Source organism: Ochlerotatus camptorhynchus, unplaced genomic scaffold, assembly GCF_037179485.1.
Source record: "Ochlerotatus camptorhynchus isolate MF236.1 unplaced genomic scaffold, CSIRO-AGI_Acam_v1.1 ptg000123l, whole genome shotgun sequence".
Lineage (NCBI taxonomy): Eukaryota > Metazoa > Arthropoda > Insecta > Diptera > Culicidae > Ochlerotatus > Ochlerotatus camptorhynchus.
Window position 1 is genome coordinate 220,001 of NW_027040613.1, and position 18,085 is coordinate 238,085.

An 18,085-nucleotide genomic window follows, 5' to 3' on the forward strand; every position below is an offset into this window, starting at 1 on the left:
TGCTTTGGCAAAAATGTATAAGTAAAACACATGAATTAAATATTTGATTTTCGTTTCGTGTAAATTATCATGGGGAACAACCTTTTAGTAAACTGTCATTGTACGGATTGACTCTGAAAGCTTTAAATGGAACAAAGCATATAAATTTACGAAACAAATATTATATTCTCGAGGCATATTTCACAAAAATAAAGAAACAAGCGTAATAAAACTTAACGAAGTACCAGATGTTGAGCATTTTCTGGCAAAACCAATGTATTATTTCTTGTTCTTTTGTTAGTCAAGGGTTAGATGTAATCAACAGTCTTTTAAAAACGTCCTCGATGATACTCTGTTAAATTTTCGGGCATGATGTTCTCGGAACTTACGGATACTCTTGTTCCGTGTCCCTTGCGCCTCTTCGTTTAGCATGCCTATCGGTAAAATTGCATGTCTTATTATGGTAGATCCATGTACCAGCAATTTATGGGCGGTTGGCGAAAGTGGGTACCACCCATACAGTTGACATAAAGAGCCCCTGTTTCTTCGGCATTGCTTTGAAATGCCTCAATGTTTATGTCAGATCTACTGTTAATTATTGTGAGAAGCACATAAAATCGCTCCACTAATCTTTCATAAAGGCCATTGATTTCTGAAACGATTTTAAATACCTTAACAAATATTCGAGCAGTGTTGCCGTCATTAGAGTTTCCTCCAGACTTATGCACAAACTCAACTGTTCCCTGAATGCAATTTTCATACTGAGCTTTCGTTTTTTCACTTTCTCGTTCAACTTGCTAACTCTCCATGCTGGTTTTTCCATGGCCAACCTGTTTGAAATTTTAAGCATCAATTCCATACACTGGATATATGCGTGGAGAGGGAACATCCCAAATGAATAGAGCATAGGATCGTTTGCATCCTCTTGCCGTACTGGATCGTTCAGCTTCTTTCCTGTAAAAACACGCGTGTATTTAGCACGGAAAATAAGATCGACGGAAAACAAATAAAAAAAAAACAATCATTGAATACTACTGTCTTAAAGTTACAAAAAAAAACATAATTAATTCTATCTCTTTTACTTTACATTCTACAAAAAAGTTGTGCAAAGAAGACTTTAAGATCTAGTCAAAACCTACAATTTTGATGAAGATAGTATGTTGTTATGCTTAGACATTTTTGAGTTACAGGTAATTTTCAAGTTTTTTTAGGGAATTTTTAATATTGATTTATTCAAATTTAAAGAAAGTTGTCCTCGCAGTTTTTTCCTCAAATATTTCTTTAAGTATGGCGTTTCAGATGATACCGCAAGAAAAATTTTAGCGATCCAACTCCATGTGATATAAGCATTTTAATACCACTTGGTTTTTTGAGCAAAATAGTCTATAATTTTTAACGTTAAGACTTATCAACATGCTTTGTTGAGCAAAAACGTGCACCAATATTTGTTCTACAAGTCTTTTGAAGATAACTTTCTAAAATAAAATGGTTCAAAAAAGATAGAATAAAAAAACTGCTTTTCTAGGGACACCCTAACTAAATACTTAATAAATGCTCTAAAACAGTCAACTTAAGAGATAGATAAATGGTGTGTTCAGCAAAGTTGTCTAAAATAATATTTTCTGCAACTTTGCACAGCAATGTAACTACCTATAACCTGAAACAAAAAAGTTAGAACTTGAATTTGGATTTAAACGAGGACCACCCTAACCAGATTTTTGCTCAAAAGAAGGTATGATAACAAACAACTTTTTTCACGACACTTAGCATCTAAAATGAACAACAACTGAGAAAACAATTTTTTCCTGCTAAATTGTCGATTCGAACCATAGTGCACTGTTCAGGATATATGCCACCTTTTTTCCGAAAAGTTTTCCAGTGTATTCACTAATGAGACACTAACTGACGACCATATTAACCTGGCTGCCAGGAACGTTCCAGTAAACGATCAAACGCTGGGTGCAATTGATGTTAATGCAGAAATGATTTCTAAGGCCGCGACTCTGCTCAAGTCATCCTTCAATCCTGGACCTGATGGAGTTCCATCTGTATTTTTGAAGAGACATATTGCTAGCTTGTTAATTCCGCTTCTTCGCCTGTTCCGAATGTCTCTCTCAGGTGGCATATTTCCATCTTGCTGGAAATTTGCGCACATGTTTCCCGTCCACAAAAAAGGAAGGAAACGAGCTGTGGATAACTATCGAGGAATTACATCGTTAAGTGCCGTTTCGAAGCTATTCGAGCTAGTGATTATGGAACCGTTGCTGTCCCATTGCAAGCAGTTTTTGAGTGCTGATCAACATGGGTTTACTGTCGGCCGCTCTACAACTACCAATCTGCTGTGTCTCACATCGTATATAACCGAAAGCATGTCGGATCGGGTTCAAACGGACGTTATTTATTCAGACCTATCCGCAGCATTCGACAAGTTGAACCATGCTATTGCGATTGCTAAACTCGGCAGGCTCGGTGTATGCGGTAATCTTCTGAGTTGGTTTCGATCATATCTTACCGGTCGGCAACTAAAAGTTGCCATAGGAGATTGCAGATCAGCTAGCTTCTTCGCCACATCAGGTATACCTCAGGGAAGCCACATGGGACCGTTAATTTTTATACTGTACTTCAACGACGTGCATCTGGTCATCGAAGCTCCTCGGTTATCATATGCAGATGACCTCAAAATCTTCCTACGAATCTGCTCCATTGCTGACTGTCACTTTCTTCAACGTCAACTGAATGTATTCGCTAGTTGGTGCAGGTTAAACAGAATGGTAGTGAACCCAGCCAAATGCTCCGCTATTACGTTCTCACGAAAACAACAACCGATAATATTTAGCTATGACCTGCTTGGCTCGACAATCGAACGCGTGAATCAGGTGAAAGACTTGGGTGTGATCTTGGATTCGCAGCTTTCTTTCAAGCAACACATTGCATATGTTGTTGATAAGGCGTCAAGAACTTTAGGGTTCATTTTTAGGATAGCTAAAAACTTCACTGATATCTACTGTCTAAAATCTCTCTATTGTTCGCTTGTTCGATCGACGCTTGAGTATTGTTCAGCGGTTTGGAACCCAAACTACAACAACGGTGCCGAGAGAATTGAATCTGTTCAACGTCGCTTTCTTCGTTTTGCGTTGCGTAGATTGCCTTGGAACGATCCGTTTCGATTACCAAGCTACGAAAGCCGTTGTCAACTTATCGACCTAGAACTTCTCCGGACTAGAAGAGACACAAACAGAGCCCTTACCGTGGCCGATATCCTACAAGGAAGGACAGATTGTGAGGCTATCCTGAGGCAAATTGACCTGAATGTTCAACCCCGACCGCTTCGTAATAACCTTATGCTAAGACTGCCTCTACGTCGCACAAATTATGGAGCGTACGGTGCGATTTGCGGACTGCAGAGAACATTCAACAGAGTTGCATCTGTTTTCGACTTTCATCTCTCCCGTGATGCGCTTCGTCGAAAGTTTTCTTCTGTTTTTCGCCGGCAGGAGTTAAGATATTGACTATAAGATATACGTTTTTTAATGTTTTTTATGTTATGACCATGCTTGAATGTATTTTTTTTTTACCATAGTTGATAAGGTTTAAATCATTGGGGCTTCATCCAGCCTGTTGATGTAATTAAATAAATAACAAATAAATAACACACACACACACAAAATTGGAGAAAAAAACAAAAATTAAGAAAAAGAAACAAAACAAAAATGAAAAAGAAAAAACCAAAAAAATATAAAGGACGGCGGCAAGACGCCAGACAATGAAAACGGAGGAGCGAACGTGTTCGCAAGGAGCGGGATATTGCAGAGATCACCAGTGCCGAACCTGGGGGCCACTGCTAGTTCCAGCAGCAGCAGTAAGTCTCAAGAAGAGCAGGCGTTGGGCTAAGCCAGATATTCACACCGATATCCAGCAGTAGCAAATCTCAAGAACTGCAGCTCGGGAGAACCAAAATGACGGAGGTCAGGAGGAAGATCGATGAACTCTATGTGTTCGTAAAGGATAAAAACAACGTACACAAAGAGATCAAGCAACTTGTGACTGGAATCAAATCCGGCATAACAGTGGCAGAGCGGGAATTCCAAGAGTGGAGAAAAAGAGCCGAAAATGCCGAAAAGGCTCTCCTGGAGGCCAAGGAGAGCATAAGACTGGCTAAAGCACATGAGACGCCAAAGGGACCCACAAATCCACGTCCTGAAAAGAGAGATAGGGACACGCCAGGAGATGAGGAGGAGCCCAAAAAACGCAAGGACGAGGAAGGCATCAAGGAGATGGGAGAAAACGGTGGGTGGCGTAAAGTCGAGAACCAGAAGAAGAGGAAGAAAAAACAAAAAGAAGATGAAGTTTTGAAGAAGAAAGAGGAAGTGAGGAAGAAGGAAGACAGGAAGAATAAGGAGAAGCCTAGGCATCGGAGGGAGAGAAGCAAGGGTGACGCTCTGGTTATTGAGGCGAAGGACAAAACGTCCTACGCAGCACTTCTCCGGAAAGTGAGAGAGGATCCGGAGTTGAAACAACTAGGCGAGAACGTGGTGAAAACCAGGCGAACCCAGAAAGGCGAGATGCTATTTGAGCTGAAAAGGGATCCTACGGTTAAGAGCGCAGCTTTTAAGGAGCTCATCGAAAAATCTCTTGGCCGGACGGCGAACGTAAGAGCCTTATCCCAAGAGTCAGTGGTCGACTGCAGGGATTTGGACGAGATCACAACAGAAGACGAGTTGAAAAGTGCGCTGAAGGTGCAATGCAACCTGGGAGACGTACCGATGGCAGACGGCGTCGATACGACTTCCTTCGGACGCAGCTAACGAGCTGCTGAAGACAGGCCGAATCAAGGTTGGGTGGTCAGTGTGCCCGTTGAAAGCTATTCCTCGGGTATCTAAGAAAATGGAGAGATACTACAAATGCATGAGCTTCGGTCACCAGGCGAGAAACTGCAAAGGCCCAGACAGATCTGATCTGTGCAGGAAATGCGGAGAGAAGGAGCACGCTGCAAAAGACTGTACAAAGCAACCGAGGTGCATGCTCTGCAAAAAGGAGGACGGAAACGGCCATGTGACGGGAAGGTTCAGGTGCCCAGAGTTCAAGAAGGTGATGGTGGGCCAGCAATAATGAAGGTAACCCAAATAAACCTCAATCATTGCGGCATTGCTCAGCAACTGTTGTGGCAGTCGACAACAGAAATGAAGTGCGACGTTGCAATCATTGCGGAATCGTATCGAGTCCCTCCCGATAACGGTAACTGGGTGGCGGATAGAGCTGGGATGGCTGCTATACAAGTTATGGGCAGATACCCCATTCAAGAAGTGGTTGCGAGCTCATACGAAGGTTTCGTTATAGCCAAAATCAACGGAATCTTCATGTGTAGTTGTTACGCACCCCCCAGATGGACGATGGAGAAGTTCCATGAGATGCTGGATGGACTTACCGAAGAGCTGATCGGACGACGACCGGTAGTCATCGGAGGAGACTTCAATGCTTGGGCAGTGGAGTGGGGAAGCGGATGTTCCAATGCAAGAGGGCACAGTCTGCTGGAAGCTCTGGCAAAACTTGAAGTTATGCTGACCAATAAAGGCACCAGCTCGCAGAGATGGCCGGGAATCCATTATCGACGTTACTTTCTGCAGTCCGTCGCTGATGGCAAACATAGATTGGAGAGTGTGCGAAGGATATACCCATAGCGACCATCAGGCGATACGATATGGCATCGGCCAACGGAATACTGTGGCTGTACGGAGGACGAGAACTTGAGACCGCAAGTGGAAGACGAAGGCTTTCGACAAGGATCTGTTCGTTGAGGCACTTCGTGTGGACTGGAGTCCCACAGATTTGAATGCGAACGAGCTGACAGAAACGTTAGTGAGAGCATGTGACACGACCATGCCGAGGAAACTGGAGCCGAATAACAGACGGCGTCCAGTCTACTGGTGGAACGAGGCACTTAGTACTCTCCGCGCTAGTTGTCTCACAGCCAGAAGACGTGTTCAGAGAGCAAGAACGGAAGCAGACAGAGAAGGACGAAGAGAAGTGTTTTGACCGGCCAGGGCCGCACACAAACGAAAGATTGAGCAGAGCAAGTCGAACTGTTTTAAGGAGCTGTGTCGAGACGCTGATGCCAACCCCTGGGGCGACGCATACCGAGTCGTGGTGGCAAAGATCAGAGGTCCAACGATGCCCGCTGAAATGTGCCCAGAGAAGCTGAAAGTCATCGTGGAAGAACTTTTCCCGAAGCACGACCCAACAACCTGGCCACCTACAGCGTACGGAGAAGGAGAGGGAGATAACGTCGAAGTCACCAACGAGGAAGGTGAAGAAAGCTCCCGGTCCGGATGGAATCCCCAACGTAGCGTTGAAAGCGGCGATCCAGTCATCCCCGGACATGTTCAGGATGGTGCTGCAGAAATGCCTGAACGAGGGTCACTTCCCTGACAGGTGGAAGATACAGAAGCTAGTGTTGCTGCCAAAACCAGGAAAACTGCCGGGGGATCCAGCATCGTACAGGCCTATATGCCTGCTGGATACACTCGGAAAACTCTTGGAGAGGATCATCCTAAACAGGCTGACGAAATACACGGAGAGTGAGCACGGATTGTCGGAGAGGCAGTTCGGATTCCGGAAAGGGAGATCGACGGTGGATGCAATTCAGACAGTGGTCGAGAGAGCTGAAAAGGCGTCCAAACAGAAGCGGAGAGGAGATCGATATTGCGCCGTGATAACGATCGACGTCAAGAATGCGTTCAACAGCGCCAGCTGGGAAGCCATCGCCGAAGCACTGCATAGAATGAGGGTCCCTGACTACCTGTGCAGGATCCTGAGGAGTTATTTCCAGAACCGGGTTCTGGTCTACGAGACAGACATGGGACAGAGATCGATTAGGATCACAGCGAGAGTTCCACAAGGCTCCATCCTTGGTCCAACGCTCTGAAACGGGATGTACAACGGCGTGCTAACGCTGAAACTGCCGTCTTGACGGTAACATGCGTGACGCTGGAAAAGGTGGAAGTGTTGTCAACCGAGGCAAACGACATGATTGGTAACTGGATGAAAGGAGCGAAGCTGCAAATAGCCCACCACAAAACGGAAGTGTTATTGGTCAGTAACTGTAAAGCGGTACAGCGGGCAGAAATCACCGTCGGGGAGCACACCATAGCCTCGAAGCGTGTGTTAAAATACCTGGGAGTGATGATCGATGACCGGCTAAACTTCAACAGCCACGTCGAATATGCCTGTGAGAAGGCTTCGAAGGCCATCAACGCGATAGCTAGAATCATGCCGAACAACGCTGGTCCCAGCAGAAGCAAGAGGCGTCTTCTAGCCAGCGTGTCATCATCGATACTGAGATATGGAGGTCCAGCCTGGGTTCCAGCGCTGGAAACGAAGCAAAACCAAATGAAACTGAGCAGTACGTTCCGGCTCATGGCCATGCGAGTCGTGAGTGCGTACAGAACCATCTCGTCGGAAGCAGTATGCGTTATCGCCGGTATGATCCCTATCGGCATCACCCTGGCGGAGGACAGCGAGTGCTACAGGCGGAGAGAAGCCGGAAGAGTACGGAAAGTTGTGCGAGTGGAGTCATTGGCTAAGTGGCAACATGAGTGGAACAGGACGGAGAACGGTAGATGGACACATAGACTAATACCGATTATTGCAACCTGGGTGAACAGAAAACACGGAGAAGTCAATTTCCACCTAACGCAGTTCCTGTCTGGCCACGGCTGCTTCAGGAAATACCTGCATCGGTTCGGACACGCAGCGTCACCCCTCTGTCCGGAGTGTGGCAACGTCGATGAAACGCCGGAGCATGTGGTCTTCGACTGTCCAAGGTTCGAGGCAGTGCGAAGGGAGATGCCCGTCCTTAACGTGGAGAATGTCGTCGTTGAAATGTGTCGAGAGGAGGGCACTTGGAATGCCGTCAGCAAGGCAGTCACGCAGATTATGTCGGAGCTGCAGCGTAAATGGAGAGAAGAGCAGCGATCTAGCAACGCCAGCTAGCGCTGAGAGTACGACAAGTGCATGAGCACAGCCACCCCCCGAAGTAGTCGCTTCACAGTGGTCCCGGGGGGATCCAGGCAGAGGAGAGAGTAAGGAATGAGTTCTAGTGGAGCTGCACTAGGAAACTAGTGAATACCACACCGTGCCAACTTCACTACAGGCCAGCCTTCTTGAAAAAAAAAAAAAACTCATACACAAACACAGACACACACACTCACACACACCCACAATCACACACACATACACACACACACACTCACACACACCCACAATGGGCTACAAATGGTGAATTGACAACCTGGGAAGAGCGTTTTTCCTATCTCTGGTCCTCACAAGTTCCTACCTCACACCTCCCCGTGGTGTAGCCTGGGCAATGTTGTCCTTCTGACAATAGCAAAGTGAGGGGGTGCGACGCGAACACTGGCGCGGTAACCATAACACGGCGATCGAGGAAATGCTTCGTCAACCCGCAGGAGTGCCAACCGGCACATTAGGATCGACGCCAGTAAGATCCTTATACGGCATACTGGATACGGCATGGAACTATGGACACGACACGGCACAATGGATTGGATACCACGCTACAGGGCTGACAGTCGTGCTGTTCTGCTCCCTAAGTAAAGAAGGGTGACACCTTCTTGAAATGGCGAGTGGGCTAATAGTGCGGCTGCCCCCGTCCCGGTAAAACCTTGGCAGGCCTCCGGATACGTTCAAAACTCGTCACCAATTGGTGATTGGTGAGTAGTAGACTCAGATGTAACATTCCTTACTTACGCCGATCTGGCTCTGAACACGGCCCCCATGAAGGACCGTGTCAACCCTAGCATGGCCTCCCTGCTTGCATAGATAACCATGGGATCACGATAGGCGACTACATACAACGAGTGGAGATAGCGGCCCGGAGGGGGGACCCAACAGAATGGAGAAAAACGGAGAAAAAAACAAAAAAGAAGAAAATGAGAAAACCCAAAAAAATATGAAGGACGACGGCAAGATGCCAGAAATTGAAAACGGAGGAGCGAACGTGTTCGCAAGGAGCGGGATATTGCAGAGATCACCAGTGTTGAACCTGGAGGCAACAGCGAGTTCCAACAGCAGCAGTAAGCCCCAAGGTGAGCAGCAAGGACACCAAGGAGAGCTAGGTCTTATGCTAAGCCAGGTGTTCACACCGAAATCCAGCAGTAGCACACCCCAAGAAGGATTGCAGCTTGGGAAGACCAAATTGATGGAGGTCAGGAGGAGGATCAATGAACTCCATGACTTCATCAAGGATAAGAGCAACGTCCACAAGGCAATAAAGGAAATGGTGACGGGCATCAAATCCGCCATTATTGCTGCCGAACGTGAACAGGATGCGCTGAGGACGAGGTCCGTAACTGCCGAAAGGGCACTGATCGAGGCCAAGGAGAAAGCAGCAGCTGAAATACAAGAGACGCCAAAGGGACCTCGAAATTCACGCTCGGAGAAGAGGAAAAGGGAAACTCCAGGAGAGGAAGAGGAGTTGAAAAAAGTCAAGAACGACAAAGAAGACAACAAGGAGGAAGGCTGGCGTACCGTCGAGAAGCCAAAGGAGAAGTGGAAAAAACGGAAGGAAAAAGACGTGAAGAAGAAAGCTGAACAGAAGAAGGAGATACCCAGGACTCGTCGGGAGCGAAGTAAGGGCGATGCTCTGATCGTCGAAGCTAAGGACAAAACGTCGTATGCAGCACTTCTCCGGAAGGTACGAGAGGATCCGGAGTTGAAGCAACTAGGAGAGAACGTGGTGAAAACCAGGCGAACCCAGAAAGGCGAGATCCTCTTTGAGCTGAAGAAGGATCCTGCTATCAAGAGCTCAGCCTACAAGGAGCTCGTTGAAAAGTCTCTTGGCGAAGGGGCGAGCGTAAGAGCTCTATCCCAGGAGACAGTGGTCGAGTGCAGGGACCTGGACGAGATCACCACAGAAGAGGAGCTAAGAAGTGCGTTGAGAGTGCACTGCGATCTGGGAGATGTCCCGATGTCAATCCGCATGAGGAAGGCGTACAGCGGCATGCAAACGGCGGTTATACGGCTTTCGACAGCTGCAGCAAATAAGCTGTTGGAGACGGGCAAGGTCAAGGTTGGCTGGTCATTGTGCTCGCTGAAAGCCACTCCTCGGGTTACCAAGCAATTGGAGCGATGCTTCAAGTGCATGGGATTCGGTCACCAGGCGAGGAACTGCAATGGCCCTGACAGATCTGATCTGTGCAGGAAATGCGGAGAGAAAGGCCATATTGCAAGAGGCTGCACGAAGCATCCGAGGTGTATGCTCTGCAAAAAAGAGGACGGTAACGATCATACGACGGGAGGCTTCAAATGCCTAGCATACAAAAAGGCGATGGCAGGCCAACAGTAATGGAGGTAACCCAAATAAACCTCAATCATTGCGATATTGCTCAGCAACTGTTGTGGCAGTCGACAACAGAAACAAAGTGCGACGTTGCAATCATTGCGGAACCGTATCGAGTCCCTCCCGATAACGGTAACTGGGTTGCGGATAGAGCTGGGATGGCAGCTATACAAGTTATGGGCAGATACCCCATTCAAGAAGTGGTTGCGAGCTCATACGAAGGCTTCGTCATCGCCAAAATCAACGGAATCTTCATGTGTAGTTGTTACGCACCCCCCAGATGGACGATGGAGAAGTTCCACGAGATGCTTGATGGACTTACCGAAGAGCTGGTCGGACGACGACCGGTAGTCATCGGAGGAGACTTCAATGCTTGGGCAGTGGAGTGGGGAAGCAGGTGTTCCAATGCAAGAGGGCACAGTCTGCTGGAAGCTCTGGCAAAACTGGAAGTTATGCTGGCCAATAAAGGCACCAGCAGCACTTTTCGCAGAGATGGCCGGGAATCCATTATCGACGTTACTTTCTGCAGTCCGTCGCTGATGGCAAACATGGATTGGAGAGTGTGCGAAGGATATACCCATAGCGACCATCAGGCGATACGACATGGCATCGGTCAACGGAATACTGTGGCAGTACGGAGGACGAGAACTTGTGACCGAAAGTGGAAGACGAAAGCTTTCGACAAGGATTTGTTCGTTGAGGCACTTCGTGTGGACGGGAGTCCCGTAGATCTAAATGCGGACGAGCTGACAGAAACGTTAGTGAGAGCATGTGACACGACCATGCCGAGGAAACTGGAGCCAAATAACAGACGGCGTCCAGTCTACTGGTGGAACGAGGCACTTAGTACTCTCCGCGCTAGTTGTCTCAGAGCCAGAAGACGTGTTCAGAGAGCAAGAACGGAAGCAGACAGAGAGGAACGAAGAGAAGTGTTTCGAGCGGCCAGGGCCGCTTTTAAACGAGTGATTAAGCAGAGCAAGTCGAACTGTTTTAAGGAGCTGTGTCGAGACGCTGATGCCAACCCCTGGGGCGACGCATACCGAGTCGTGATGGCGAAGATCAGAGGTCCAACGATGCCCGCTGAAATGTGCCCAGAGAAGCTGAAAGTCATCGTGGAAGGACTTTTCCCGAAGCACGACCCAACAACCTGGCCACCTACACCGTACGGAGAAAGAGAGGGAGATAACGTCGAAATCACCAACGAGGAGCTCGTAGTAGTGGCGAAAGGATTGAAGGTGAAGAAAGCTCCCGGTCCGGATGGAATCCCCAACGTAGCGTTGAAAGCGGCGATCCAGTCATCCCCGGACATGTTCAGGATGGTGCTGCAGAAATGCCTGAACGAGGGTCACTTCCCTGACAGGTGGAAGATACAGAAGCTAGTGTTGCTGCCGAAACCAGGAAAACCGCCGGGGGATCCAGCATCATACAGGCCTATATGCCTGCTGGATACACTCGGAAAACTCTTGGAGAGGATCATCCTAAACAGGCTGACGAAATACACGGAGAGTGAGCACGGATTGTCGGAGAGGCAGTTCGGATTCCGGAAAGGGAGATCGACGGTGGATGCAATTCGGACAGTGGTCGAGAGAGCTGAAAAGGCGTCCAAACAGAAGCGGAGAGGAGATCGATATTGCGCCGTGATAACGATCGACGTCAAGAATGCGTTCAACAGCGCCAGCTGGGAGGCCATCACCGAAGCACTGCATAGAATGAGGGTCCCTGACTACCTGTGCAGGATCCTGAGGAGTTATTTCCAGAACCGGGCTCTGGTCTACGAGACAGACATGGGACAGAGATCGATTAGGATCACAGCGGGAGTTCCACAAGGCTCCATCCTTGGTCCAACGCTCTGGAACGGGATGTACAACGGCGTGCTAACGCTGAAACTGCCCAAAGGAGTTGAGATCGTTGGCTTTGCGGACGACGTCGTCTTGACGGTAACAGGCGAGACGCTGGAAGAGGTGGAAGTGTTGTCAACCGAGGCAATCGACATGATTGGTAACTGGATGAAAGGAGCGAAGCTGCAAATAGCCCACCACAAAACGGAAGTGTTATTGGTCAGTAACTGTAAAGCGGTACAGCGGGCAGAAATCACCGTCGGGGAGCACACCATAGCCTCGAAGCGTGTGTTAAAATACCTGGGAGTGATGATCGATGACCGGCTAAACTTCAACAGCCACGTCGAATATGCCTGTGAGAAGGCTTCGAAGGCCATCAACGCGATAGCTAGAATCATGCCGAACAACGCTGGTCCCAGCAGTAGCAAGAGGCGTCTTCTGGCCAGCGTGTCATCATCGATACTGAGATATGGAATTCCAGCCTGGGTTCCAGCGCTGGAAACGAAGCAGAACCAAAGGAAACTGAGCAGTACGTTCCGGCTCATGGCCATGCGAGTCGTGAGTGCGTACAGAACAATCTCGTCGGAAGCAGTATGCGTTATCGCCGGTATGATCCCTATCGGCATCACCCTGGCGGAGGACAGCGAGTGCTACAGGCAGAGGGAAGCCGGAAGAGTACGGAAAGTTGTGAGAGTGGAGTCATTGGCTAAGTGGCAACAGGAGTGGAACACGACGGAGAACGGTAGATGGACACATAGACTAATACCGATTCTTTCGACCTGGGTGAACAGAAAACACGGAGAAGTCAATTTCCACCTAACGCCACGGCTGCTTCAGGAAATACCTGCATCGGTTCGGACACGCAGCGTCACCCCTCTGTCCGGAGTGTGGCAACGTCGATGAAACGCCGGAGCATGTGGTCTTTGACTGTCCAAGGTTCGAGGCAGTGCGAACGGAGATGCCCATCCTTAACGTGGAGAATGTCGTTGATGAAATGTGTCGAGAGGAGGACTCTTGGAATGCCGTCAGCAGGGCAGTCACACAGATTATGTCAGAGCTGCAGCGTAAATGGAAAGAAGAGCAGCGATCTAGCAACGCCAGCTAGCGCTGAGAGTACGACAAGTGCATGAGCACAGCCACCCCCCGAAGTAGTCGCTTCACAGTGGTCCCGGGGGGATCCAGGCAGAGGAGAGAGTAAGGAATGGGTTTTAGTTGAGCTGCACTAGGCAACTAGTGGATACCACACCGTGCCACCTTCACTACAGGCCAGGGATTTTGTGGGATTTTAAATGTGAAGAAGCTTTTAAGGGTTGCAAAGAAAAACTACTAAATGCAAATATTTTGACATTTTATGATCCAAAAAAGCCCATTGTGGTTAGTACTGACGCTTCCTCTTATGGTCTTGGTGGAGTTATTTCACATGTTATAGAGGGAATGGAAAAACCAATCTGGTTCACATCATTTTCGCTCAATCAGGCGCAAAAAAGTTATCCCATACTTCATCTGGAAGCGTTAGCAGTGGTATCAACGGTAAAAAAGTTTCACAAATTTTTATTTGGTCAAAATTTTACTATTTTTACAGACCACAAACCTTTATTAGGAATATTCGGAAAAGCAGGTCGAAATTCAATTTCAGTAACAAGAATTCAGCGTTAGCCATTTACGACTATAATATTGAATACAGACCAGCAAACAAGATGGCTAATGCTGATTTTTGTTCACGTTTCCCTTTGGAAATAGAAGTTCCCAGAAGCTTAGAGAAGCAATATGTCAAGAATTTGAATTTTTCTCAAGATTTACCTTTGGATTTTACTGATATTGCAAGAGAAACTGTAAATGATTTTTATTTGCAACAAATTATATTGTTTATGAAAAATGGTTGGCCAGAACGAGTTGATCAATGTTTTAAAAATATTTATTCGCAACATCAAGATATTGAAGACATTGATGGGTGTTTGCTATTTCAAGATAGAGTGATTATTCCTGTTTCTTTACAGAAGAAGGTTTTGCAAATCCTTCATGCAAACCACACCGGCATTGTAAAGATGAAACAACAAGCTAGAAGAAGTATTTATTAGTTTGGAATCAATGGTGACATAGAATCATTTGTCAAAAATTGTGAAGTATGTGTAAAAACATCTGTAGCGTCGAATCAAAAAGAAACATCGGAATGGATTGGCACAACACGGCCTTTTAGCAGAGTTCATGCTGATTTTTTTTTATTTTGAAAGGCGTACCTTCCTTTTAATAGTGGACAGCTTTTCAAAATGGTTAGAAATCATTTGGATGAAGTATGGTACCGATGCAGAGAAGGTAGTTAAAGAATTTATCGGTTTGTTTGCTCGCTTTGGACTTCCGGATGTAGTGGTAACAGACAATGGTCCTCCATTCAATTCGAAATATTTCATAAATTTTTTGGAACGACAAGGTATTCAGGTTTTTAAAAGTCCACCATACCACCCTCAAAGCAATGGCCAAGCGGAACGTTTGGTTAGAGTATCGAAGGATGTATTAAAAAAATTTCTTTTGGACCCAGCGATGAGAAATATGGACCTTCAGGATAAAATAAATTATTTTCTTTTCAACTACAGAAATACTTGCTTGTCTGAAGGGGGAAAGTATCCTTCCGAGAATATTTTGAGCTTTAAGCCAAAAACTGTTCTGGATTTGGTCAATCCTAAAAATAGCTACAAACGGCAGTTAGCCGAACCATTGGCATTGAAATATGAATATAATCAAGATGATACAAAGGATCCTTATGCTAATTTGAAGTTGGGTGATAAGGTTCATTACAAGAATCATAACCCTAAAGATATTGAAAAATGGCTTGAAGCAATTTTTATTAAAAGAATTTCTCAAAATGTATTACAGATCGCCGTGCGGTCAATCCTCGTCTCGGCCCACAAGGGGCAGGTGAAGATACGGAGTCAGACGGGACGAAGGCGTAATTTGACGCTCCAGTCGCAGAAGGATAATTACGTACATGGTAATTCAAACTCGGTACCAGGTTCGGTGGAGAGGAGTGAAACCCTTGGACGTGGAAAAAAGAGAAGATTCGAAGAATTGGAAAACAGCGATGATGAATTTTTAGGATTTACGCCTAGCCCATATCCACCTTTGCCTTCAAGTAGCGAACTGCATCCCAGAGTATTACAACCCGGTCCAGATTCAGTTGCACTACATTCGCCAATTTTAAGAAGATCAAATCGAAAGAAAACAAAGAAGATCGACAATGAGTATACTTATGCAAAATGAATTTACACCTTTACCTTTTAACATGAATAATATTTCTGAATTTCCGTTAAGATCGAATTTTTATTTTGAATTGAAATTTAGGTTTTATAAATGAATGTTTAACTAAAGGGGAAAGGTATTGTAACATTCTTGGTTACATTCGTTTCAGTGTCAGAAGCAAGTGAACATAGCCGGCGGCGGCGCCGATCGAATTATGAATATATTGTGGTGATAGTATATAGGTAAACAAAGAACAGATGATTATTGAATGTTGTTTATTGTTATGATCTGCTATAAATAGTTCCTGAAATAAAGACCACTGAGTTCAGTTGAACAGTCCTGTTTCAAGTTATTTAAACAAGTAGTGATCACAACACTAACTATGCTCACACGTTTCCATGTCACACCAAAAAAATACGTGTGGGTATGTCACAATAGAAGCACGACACAGTGGAAATCCCGAGCCAGTTGAAACACTTATCCCAGATCAGAATGAAGCATATATAAGAATAGTTGCAATGCCATGTACTCAAATGGTGTTTAGCATTGTTCCTTGAGTAATGAAAACAATGAAAGCTTGTCACGTAAATAGGAGGAGCACTGTTGGGCACCTTTTGAAATATTTTAATAGTTTAATTCCATGCAAACCAAAATAAATCTACACGCAGAAAAAAATATTTTGAACGTAATAATATTTGACGTAAATTTAATAAGAATTTCATTTTGTTTTGGCTGCAAAATGAAATCATTATTATTTCAACAATCCAGTATCTTTGTTTTTAAAAACCCATGGATTGTTAAATCAAAAAGAAAATCTTTTCGAATTTACAAGAGCTTTTATGGTTTTGACGTAAGCTGTCAAATTTGGCAGCTGGGTCAACAAAAAAATATGTTTGTTTTTAAAAGAGATTTCTTGTTGATTCAATCATATTTATTTTATTAAGCCTAAAAATATACGCAGTAGAAATAAAAATATGTTTATTGATTTAATTTTTAATAATTTGCGATTATTTTTATGTTTTGTTTTCTTTTTGTCACCAACAGAATAACAATTAAATTAAAAAAAAAACTTTCTGAGGCATAAAATCTCTCCGGTTCATGAATTGATGGGTCGATAGGTAGGGTCCAGGTGTGGGAGCGGCCTTCCTGGCGTTGGGAGCATTGGTACTCAGTACTGAAAATAAGATCGACGGAAAAATCAAGGAAAAGAAGAAAAACTGTTTATATTATGCAACAGCAGCATACTTACTTACCTCTAGAGCTGAATCAAACGAGAATTTTTTTGTTATTGTTTACATTTTGTCCGGGTTTTCACGAGGGAATGGTTGGTAGTTATTTTTGCATTCATGGCCCGGGGAATTGACACAACAAATAAATGTTAAATTAAAATTAACTATTGTTGGCTTGATAAAAGAATATTGTTATTTTTACAATAGTTGCAGTTGAAGAGTGGCTTATGAAAACAAAAAGAATCTTATTTTGAATTTATTTGAATAAATATTATCGAAACAATAAAATGTAATATAATTTCAACCGGAATTGTTTGTGTAAATACAAATAAAGTTTTTTTTGGTTCAATGCAAACAATTTTCTGTCCGTGTATCTGTGTAAAAATAAATAAAATAAGAGTGATTTGCGGAAAAACCCGCCAGTGCCTATACGTCAGCGTACTACGACGCGGCTCTCAAACAAAGTAGTAACAAGTGTGATACTATCACTTCCAGACTAGATTTTTGGTTCTCTCATGCAGTGGTTCATCGGATAGGGAAAGCTTAGTAATCCCCATCGCCTGCCTATGGCGCCATTCTATCGCGGCATGAGCCAGCAATGCCAGCCATAAACCTACCGTCTCCAACACTCCACTATAAAGCATGAAATTAAGCTGGTGGGCGGGCAACAAGGTGCAAAAACTAGCCAAGAAGAGGAAACTATAGTTGGTATAACCTATTGAATTAAAAAAGTTGAAAAGTACAAATATAACAATAGGTAGTTATTTTTGGATAACAAACAACAAAATCCATGCCACAGAATTATAAAAACGCCCGAAATCAGCGTCGAATGCAAATTCTGCGCAGGCTGTAACAACCCTGCAATTGATGACTGCTTATTTGACCCAGGTTAGGGACATGTACTACATAGTTAATAATCACGACAACGCGATGCGACACGACAAATTCAAAATAATCCTATTATTTTCCTTGCTTAGTTCGCGTAGCGTCACTCTGGCCGCACCATTAGGGAACATGCATAAATTTCCTAGCTGGACAGGCTGACAGCCTCTTTAATAAAGAAAACAAACTAACACCCCGAGCAAAGTCCAGCATCAAAATGACAGCAAATTGGAATCAAGTTTTGATATCAACATCAAACTGAAATCATAATTTGATTTCAGTTTACGCAATTGACAAATTTGATACCAAATTTTGTTTTCATTTGCTCTTCAAAAATATATTGTTGCGGGTTTGTTTTCATAGCCTTGGCATAACATCAAATGGAATACTTGTTTTGTTATCAACGGGAAAAATTGATATCAAATTAAGTTTTCAGTTTGCTCTCACTGATAGTAGATATAGTTTTCAATGTGATGTCACAGGAAGATTTGTTTGCTCTCAGTTTTGATATTTTAACCGTTAAAACGACCAAAACGACAGCAACCTGAGTAATCATTATCAGCGAAATC

At 44.9% G+C, this 18,085-nt stretch overlaps 1 protein-coding gene across 1 annotated transcript in view; it reads right to left on the minus strand.

Moving 5' to 3' along the window:
• mRpS9 (mitochondrial ribosomal protein S9) overlaps window positions 1-18,085 on the minus strand; it is a 78,067-nt gene that overhangs the window by 10,583 nt on the left and 49,399 nt on the right. The window lies entirely within an intron of this gene.